Source organism: Bos indicus x Bos taurus, chromosome 7, assembly GCF_003369695.1.
Source record: "Bos indicus x Bos taurus breed Angus x Brahman F1 hybrid chromosome 7, Bos_hybrid_MaternalHap_v2.0, whole genome shotgun sequence".
NCBI lineage: Eukaryota > Metazoa > Chordata > Mammalia > Artiodactyla > Bovidae > Bos > Bos indicus x Bos taurus.
The window spans coordinates 67,008,780-67,018,328 of NC_040082.1; positions in this window are offsets into that span (position 1 = coordinate 67,008,780).

Consider the following 9,549-nt stretch of genomic DNA (forward strand, 5'->3'; position numbering starts at 1 on the left):
CTAGGGAGCAGGTCGGTTGGGAGAGCTGTCTTTATTCTGGGAACCACCTTCCCAATTAAAAACAGGGGTCTTCCATTTGGGGGAGAAGGGATATTGGGAGGCAGCTGAGAAGTCACAGCAGAAGCTATCCATACCTCACCCCTCTGTAACCCAGAGCAATATTTTTGTTACTCAGGACCCTTACTTGTAGTGCATAAAATAGAGGGGAGGCTGGCTGTGACTCTGGGGGCCGAGGGAAAAAACCAAAGAGAAAGGCACCTGCACATCCTTAATCGCTCCTACCAAGACCACAGGTGCCAACAGCCAGCAGCCACACCTCTAGCTGTGGTGCCATTGGACTTCCCCCCACTCTCACTGTCAGTGTCTTTCTGTGGCAGGCAGAGTCCTAAGCCAGTCCACAACAGCTCACACCCTTGAGTATGGGTAAAACCTGCCATATGATCCTTTGATACTCTGGCAAAGGCAAAAGGATTTTCCCAATGGAATGAAGGTCCCTAGTCAGTTGACCCGTAGTTAATTACAAGGGAGATTATCGTGGCTGGGCTTGGCCAGATAGAAGGAGCCATTTAGCAGAGGAAAAGACTAGGGTACCCTAGAGACTGCAAAGGCTCTCCTGTGGTTCACGGGGAGGAAAGATGCCCCGAGTGCCAGGAAAGAAGTTCAGTCAATGACCTGTGAACTTGGAAAAGGCTCCAGCCTTGGATGCAACACAGCCACTGTGTCACCTGAATGACCATGGGGACCCTAGCAGAACACCCAGTCATGCATGCCCAGGCCCCTGACCCACAAAACTTTCAGAAGGTGGTGTTTTAAGCCACCATGTTTGGTGCCTGCTGCATGGTGTCTCTTGGTCCACTGAGGCAAAGCTCCGTCTTTGCCTCACCCGCCTTCCTGTTTCCATGCTCCCCAGGCCACATCCCCCTCCAATCCCAGCTTGAGTTTCAGGAAACCCTCCTGGGAGCCTATCCCGGGAAGCTGGGTTCTCCCTCTGAGACCACAGCCAGTCTGAACCTAAAGCTTGGTGCTTACTGGCACTGTTCCCATCTGTGTGGTCCTCTCTCCTCCATGCCCACATCCTGCCCACTTGATACAGACGTGGTCAGGGCACTTGCTTTGATGACATATGAGCAGAGTGCCATGGCAAGTATGCATGTCCCCATTTCCCCTTTCTGTCCACCCTGGGGACTGGCTCTACTGCTGATGCTGGCTGCCTCACTAGCTGGGCCTGTGATGGAGGAAGACGGTGACACGCAGAGGGACCCTGTCAGCTCTGGTGGATGAGCGCCCCTGGATGCAGACAATGGTATCCTGAGCTCACATTTGTGGAGATGTTGAGATTGAGGCGTGGGTTGGGCTGGTTCTCTCTGGGGACTTGGAGAAGCTGCTCCCTCCCAGCTACTGGGGCTCTGACTGTCCTTAACTTTGTAGACACACCACTCCCTTTCTGCCTCCATCTTCACATGGCCCTTTTCCCTGCTTGGTGTCCCTGTGTCTCCCCTTATAAGGACACCAGCTATTGGATTTAGGGCCCACCCTAATCTAGTACAGGTTCTTCTCAATAAATTAATGTCAGCAAAGGCTTGTTTCCAAACAAAATCACTTTCTGAGATTCTGGGTAGTAGTGAATTAGGGGGGAACGATGTTCAACCCATTCCCACTAGTGTCCATGAGAAATGGGCCTTAGTTGTTTATAGATGCTGAGCTTCGGGGTATTTGTCACTGCAGCACCACTGTGCGAAGCCTCGCTGGTCCACGCTGTAATGTAATTATTTGTTTATACACTCGTCTTCCCCAGACGCTGACCTCCCGCCGAAGAGAGACGGCGTGTCGTTTGTTATTGTATCATAGAGGATGGTTAGGAAAGAAATTAATTTTACCGGCTGGCACCAGAACTCATTTTAGAGATGCAACTGGGCTTGTTTAGGAAAATACCTTAATTAGTACTCGGGGACGGAGACCGAGGCCCTGAGGATGTGAGATGAAAGGGGACTCAGAGAGACCGCTCAACATCTCTGTGTGAGAAAATAGCTGTTATTTGAAAGGAGAGGAAGAGGAGCTGAGAGAGGTGGGGACCCACGGATATCAAGAGACAGATAGCCAGGAGATGGCAGAGCAGGTGTGGTCAGGGACCACCAACATCCCCTTTTCATGCCCTTCAGCACCTGGCAGGATCAGCCAGATCCTGGCAGAGCCAGACTGGCTCAGCTAAAGCAGAGAACTAGCCTTCATGACCCAGTCAGCCAGCTGGCTGGAGCCTGGCACCCAGGTGCCCTGGCCAGCACTCAGCAGGTATGTGGTATGACCATGTCTGACAAAGATGAGTATTAAGGTCGTTATTAGAAGATGCCTGAGATTCACGAAAGCCCAAGAAGAACCATGCTCCTGATTAAAACAACAAAACCCGAACGTGCCTACATCCCCATAGACTCCAGCTTGTCTCATGCTGATGTCAGCCAGATGTGGGTGAACTGAAGGAAGAGCCAGTGGGATTCCATCTTGTTCCTTTTGTCCCATTGCCTTTGGCCTGTGTTACTTCTGTATTGTTCTTCTTTTATTTAAAAAGTTGTTTATTTATTTGCTCGCCCTGATGCGAATCTTCTGGGATCCTTGTTCCCCGACCAGTGATCCAACCCCAGGCCCTTGACAGTGAAAACTCAGAGTCCTAACCACTGGACTGCCAGGAAATTCCCTGTATTGTTCTTTTTTTTTTTAATTTAATTTTATTTTTTAACTTTACAATATTGTATTGTTTTTGCCATATATCGAAATGAATCTGCCACAGGTATACATGTGTTCCCCATCCTGAACCCTCCTCCCTCCTCCCTCCCCATACCATCCCTCTGGGTCATCCCAGTGCACCAGCCCCAAGCATCCAGTATTGTGCATCGAACCTGGACTGGCGACTCATTTCATATATGATATTATACATGTTTCAATACCATTCTCCCAAATCATCCCACCCTCGCCCTCCCCCACAGAGTCCAAAAGACTGTTCTATACATCAGTGTCTCTTTTGCTATCTCGTATATAGGGTTATTGTTACCATCTTTCTAAATTCCATATATATGCGTTAGTATACTGTATTGGTGTTTTTCTTTCTGGCTTACTTCACTCTGTATAATAGGCTCCAGTTTCATCCACCTCATTAGAACTGATTCAAATGTATTCTTTTTGATGGCTGAGTAATACTCCATTGTGTATATGTACCACAGCTTTCTTATCCATTCATCTGCTGATGGACATCTAGGTTGCTTCCATGTCCTGGCTATTATAAACCGTGCTGCGATGAACATTGGGGTACACGTGTCTCTTTCAATTCTGGTTTCCTCAGTGTGTATGCCCAGCAGTGGGATTGCTGGATCATAAGGCAGTTCTATTTCCAGTTTTTTAAGGAATCTCCACACTGTTCTCCATAGTGGGTGTACTAGTTTGCATTCCCACCAACAGTGTAAGAGGGTTCCCTTTTCTCCACACCCTCTCCAGCATTTATTGCTTGTAGACTTTTGGATCGCCACCATTCTGACTGGCGTGAAATGGTACCTCATAGTGGTTTTGATTTGCATTTCTCTGATAATGAGTGATGTTGAGCATCTTTTCATGTAAACAGTAAAATGTTTTAAGACCAGTTATACAATGCTAGCTCTTCCATGATCCGTGTCTGCCTCCATCCAGGCCCCAAGGAGTCATCAGGTGCCACTGAGCTAACTGCTGTTTCCCAAACTGTGTTAACCCTCTTCTCTACAGCTGCCCCATTGCCAGCTGTCCTGGGAGCTCAGATTCCTCACTTGACCTCGGGTGTCATCCGTGGCTCCACTGACCTCTGTGAAGGAGCTGTGTGCTCTGCTTAGCACTGATCCTATTGTGTGCTGACCAGTTTAATGCCAGAGTGGCATCTCCCCCAGTCCTGCTGATGCTGAGGTCTGTCATTTTCTGAGGGGAGTGGGGTGTCTCAGGCACTGTGGGTGATGGAGCAGCATCCCTAGCCCCCACCCACTTGATGCCGGGGGCACCCTCAGTCATGACAACCACACATGTCCCCAGACATGGCCCTGTGTCCTAGGGGAGCAGAGTGCCCCTCGGGGGAGACCCACAGCCATAGACTAATTGCATCCCTGCCGGAGTCCTGGAAGTAGCCAAGCCTGGGTCAGATCTCTCCCTGGGGTGTCCTCGGGACAAGCCCAGTGCCTGCACCCAGTGTGCGCCCTCCACCTGGTGTCTGAACAAATGAAAGGCAGCCGTCTGTAGCAGACAGATCTCCTGAACTTCCCCTCGTAGGTCAGCATTGCCCTTCCGGCAAGGGGCCACAGCAGGAGGAGGGGAGAGCCCGGGGTGAGGAAGCATATCCCATGACGTCTTTCACCAGCTCCCAATGTCAGCCCACCCCATCGTCCCCCACCCCGCCCAGCCACCCTGCCTGCCATCTCCTGGCATTCCCAAACTGATTTTGGCAAACAGCTTGATTTTTCTCCTCACCCAAAACCTTCCTTCCTGAGATCCGAGACGGGTCCAGTCGAGCACGTCAGTAACCAGCCGTGCGCATTTGGCTCCTGAAAAGTCAGTCATTCACCGGGCTTGGGACTCAATGCCACTCACGGTGCTGTCCTGACCAGGGACTAGCCCTGCAGATGAAATGCTAACTGGGCAGCAGCTACAATACCTGGCCACAGACCCTGTCTATAGAGCACTCTGGGTACCCCTGGCAAGACAAGTGTGTGACCAGACAAGGACAGAGATGCCTCTAGAAGCTTGAGAAAGAGGCACAGCCCTGCCCACACCTGGATCTCAGCCCGAGAGACCCATGTTAGACTCCTGACCTGCAGGACTGTAAAGGACTATGAGATAATCAATGTGTGTAGTTTTAAGCCTTTGAAAAAAATTGCCTTTGTGGACTATGGAATAAGAAAATTACCCATGCTTTCTAATCCCCATTTTACGTATTTCCAAACCCACCTTTATAGAAGTAAAAAATATTGAGCCTGGTCATATTACTAAGAACGGAGTTCAAAAACTCATACCACCTCATGCCATTAGGATGACAAATACTAAACAACAACACAGGAAATAACAACTTGATGAGGATGCAGGAAAATTGGAAACCTCTTCCATGAATGCTGGGAATGTAAAATGGTACAGCTGCTGTGGAAACAGTCTGGAGGTTCCTCAAAAATTTAAACATAGAATCGCCATATGCTCCAGCAGTCCCACTCCTGGGTACAGACCCAAAAGAAGGGAGATTAGGGAATTTTTAGAGATATCTGCACACCCATGTTCTTAGCAGCACCATTCAGGACAGCCAAAATGTAGACGCAATATAAGTGTCCATGGATGGATGACGGATAAACACAATGTGGTCCATGTACACACTGGAATGTTACTGCACCATAAAAAGGAAGGAGGTTCTGACACCTGCTACAACAGGGATGAACGCTGAGGACGTGATGCTCGGTGAGAGAAGCCAGACACAGAAGGACACGCTGATTCTACTCACAGGAGGTCCTAGAGGAGTCAGATCCACAGAGACAGGAGGTAGATGGTGGGGCCAGAGACTGGGGAGTCAGTGTTTCATAGTGACAGAGTTTCTGTTTGGGAAGATGAGAACGTTCTGGAGATGACAGTGCGGCTGGTTGCACGACCGTGTGAACGTGCTTAATGCCACCGAGCTGTGCACTTAAAAATGGTACATTTTATGTTATGTATATTTTACCACATAAAAAATATTTTTTCTCTAAATTCATCCCTACCAGCAAGCATTTCCCATACCAAGTGGGACACCTCCCATTGTGTTCACTATTCGGCTCAGAGGGCAGCCGCCACCCTGCCGGGAACGTGACCCCGCCGCAGCCCCCCTTCAGTTGTTCTCTTGCGTCCCCCACTCCATGGAGATCCCCACATCCCCAGACCAGGAGAGGGCGGCGCACTGCAGTGTCTCTTCAACAAAGAGTCAAGGATTAGGCCCCGTTGAGTTTCCATCCTGTTTGCCTTTGATTTTTTAAAAAAAGCCTTTCATTTTAACTATTAGGCATTTCAGGGCAGGCTGCACAGTGTCATCTGCATTTCAAACAAGCGCCGCTGTGAGGGTTTGTTTTCTTGCTTTTTTTCTGTTTCCTTGTTCTTCTCCCAGACCTCGGTAATCTACAACCGTCTTTTATTTGTTTTCTTCAAGGTCCTCTATCATATTATCTCACATTGTTCCAGGCAGTAACTTTCCTCTTTGTCTGCAGCTTGTCCACACGGACACAGCGCTGACCGTCCCCTTCCAGTCCCCCCAGGCTCCAAGCCGGCCCTCTGACGGGACACCAAAAACTCCAATTCTCAGGGTCTCCGCAACCTTGTTTCCATTCCACCCAAGACACAGTGGCTTCCCTGGTGACTCAGACTGTAAAGAATCTGCCTGCAATGCAGGAGGCTGGGGCTCAATCCTTGGATCAGGAAGATCCCCTGAATGAGGAAATAGCAACCCACTCCAGTATTCTCGCCTGGAGATTTCTACGGAGGAGCCTGGCGGGCTATAGCCCATGGGGTTACAAAGAGTCAGACACAACTGGGAGACGTACACTTTCACTTTTCACAAGACACACTGAGCAAAAACAAAGATTCTGCCTCTCTAAGTCCCCTAGAACCTTGGCCGCCCCTCCCTGTCGACAGTTGCTCGAAGGACCCAGGACTGCAGCACGGCGCCAGGTCCTCACTCCAGGCTGGACCCCGGTGGGAACCAGGCTGCACACCAGAGGCAGAGGGACTGTCACTTGCCTCTCATCTGGCAGGTATACCTCAGTTCCATGGTATAGATTCAAGGTGGATGAGAAGGGTTATTTATTTCTGTGTCTAATTCTTACACGGGGCAGTTTTCAAAAATTATGGTAAAACACTCATAATTTAAATTTACTCTCTGAGTACACAGTTCAGTGGCACTCAGCACATTCACATTGTCAGGCAACCATCCCCACCATCATCTCCAGAACTTTCCATCTTCCCAAACTGTAACCCTGTCCCCATGAAATTCTCCTGTCCCCAACCCCCGACTCAGGGCCTGTTTAGAAGCTTGGGTTCTACTTTTTGTGTCCATCCAAAGCTGTCATTGGACAGAAGAGGCCATCGTAAATCTGGTTAAGAGATGAAAACTGCAAGCGTCTAGTTAATTTAGTCGAGTCATATTTTGTATTTGCCACGGTTCACGGGTCAGCTTATGACCTGAACCATGGTGTATTTAGGCTCTTAATTCTTTCGATAAGGACCAGACGACTTCGCTCAACAATCTTGCCAAAACGAAGTGGGATGGTGCTGGGAGGTGTCTATCTCCCTACCATCCAGAATTTCATTCTCTGAATGTGAAACTGTGTTTCATGAAGAGTGTGAAACCCCAGGATCGCCTGTCAGAGTGATGGCAACTGGAGGATAAATCGCATTTCCAGCTGAGGACCAACCACATTCGCATCTCCAGTGTGCAAAGCTCTCCTAGGCCGCCTGGATCTGTGTGTTGACCGTCTCCCATCATTAGGGAGCCTCTGTCCTCATTAGAGGGTTTAGCACCAATCGCCAGTGCCCTCTGCCCAGCCACAGAGCTGCCCCGTGTCACCGGTCACCGCTCATCAACATACACCTCATCGGTGGTACGATGTAGCTGTGAATGTTTCCATAAACACACCCCCCAACCTTTTTTGTATGAAAGTCCTAGGCTCTGAGACCTGCTTTAATCAGCACCATACATCAGAATATAAAGGAGTGAGGGAAACAGAAAAGATAATCAGAACAAACTTTCAGACACACAGTGCATTTGCTGTGTTCTCAATCTTCCCACCACCTGCTCCGGAATCTGCCTGGTCCTCAGGCACCCACGGCATTGGTGGAAGTGGCACCCAGGATGGAGGGCATCCAGGTGAGGGCAGGCCTGCAGGGGGGGCAGGAAGGGAGCCCACATCCTCCTGTAATTTGACCCGGGGAGCTGTGACTCACATCTGTGCTTGTGACCGGATGGCAGGGAAACACAAACAGAAGTGTGCATGGACCTGGAGAGCCGAGTGGGCTTTGGGGTTGGGCCAGTAGCAGCATCCTGGACTTGATGATGCTCTACAGGGCAGCCATTCTGTCGTCTGGCTCTCCTGGGATCTCGTTACTCTCTGGGCACTCTAGTACCAGGGTGATCTAGTTACCATCTGCTTACTCTGGTGTCTAGTTATTATCTGTGTGCACTAGTACCTAGTTAATCTAGTTGCCATCCACTTACTCTGGTTGTTGTTCAGTCACTGTATCTGACTCTTTGTGACCCCTGGACTACCGCATGCCAGGCTTCCCTGTCCTTCACCCTCTCCCGGAGTTTGCTCAAACTCATGTCCATTGAGTCAGTGATGCCATCCAACCATCTCATCCTCTGCCACCCCCTTCTCCTCCTGCCTTCAATCTTTCCCAGCATCAGAGTCTTTTCCAATGAGTCAGCCCTTTGCCGACTCTTGTATCCAACTACTATCTGTACATACTAGTACCTAGTTAATCTAGTTACTCTGCTTACTCTAGTATCAGCTTCCTTCTGGGGCTCTGGTACCAGATGCTGTAGGGTCCCAGTGCCACGGTTACCAGGTGTCACTACTGGTGGAGGCTGGGCCAAGAACACTTACATACACAAGTGAAAGTGAAAGTGAAGTTGCTCAGTCGTGTCCGACTCTTTGCGACCCGTGGACTGTAGCCCACCAAGCTCCTCCGTCCATGGGATTCTTCAGGCAAGAATACTGGAGTGGGTTGCCATTTCCTTCTCCAGGTTACGTACACAACTACCTGTGTATTTCGCTGTACCTTTCTGTGACTGTAATTATTTCAAGTAAAAAGTTTGAAAAATGCATTTTAAAAAAATGAGGGCAACACTCCAGAAATCAGTTCTCTCTGCAAGCCAGCAGGGTTGTAGTAGGACAGAGGTGAGTGGACACCTGTGTGACCCCACACCAAGGGGAACGATGGGGCGGGGAGCGGGATGCCTGGGGACGCGGGCAGGTCCTTCCTCCTGGGGGAATGCACCATTTCTGACACTGTGTTCCTCTCACACTCAAGTCAGGACCAGTTGCTGTCTGTCCAACTGGGGGTCTCGGAGCAGCCCTGGCTACCCCTACCAGCCCCTTTCCTCCTCAGCATTCCCAGTATGCCCTCCTCCACCCAGATCTGCAAGTAGGGAACTCAGGGGCACCAGACTACAGGTATCCTTGACGGGGCCCAGCTCCATGGGGACTGAGCCCCGTAAGGCATCTAGAACCTCGAAGCATGTCATATTTCCGCAAACCCATGTCAGGGCCGGAGTGCCCTACACAGAGACAGTGCCCGTGTCCTTTTTGAGATGAAAGAGGGCATTAATATTCTACTGGGCTTCCCTTGTGGCTCAGCTGATAAAGAATCTGCCTGCAATGCAGGAGACCTGGGTTCAATCCCTGGGTTGGGAAGATCCCTTGGAAAAGGGACAGACTATCCACTCCAGTATTCTGGCCTGGAGAATTTCATGGACTACAATCCGTGGGGTCGCAGGGGGTCAGACACGACTCAGCCAACTGTCACTTTCACTTTCAATAT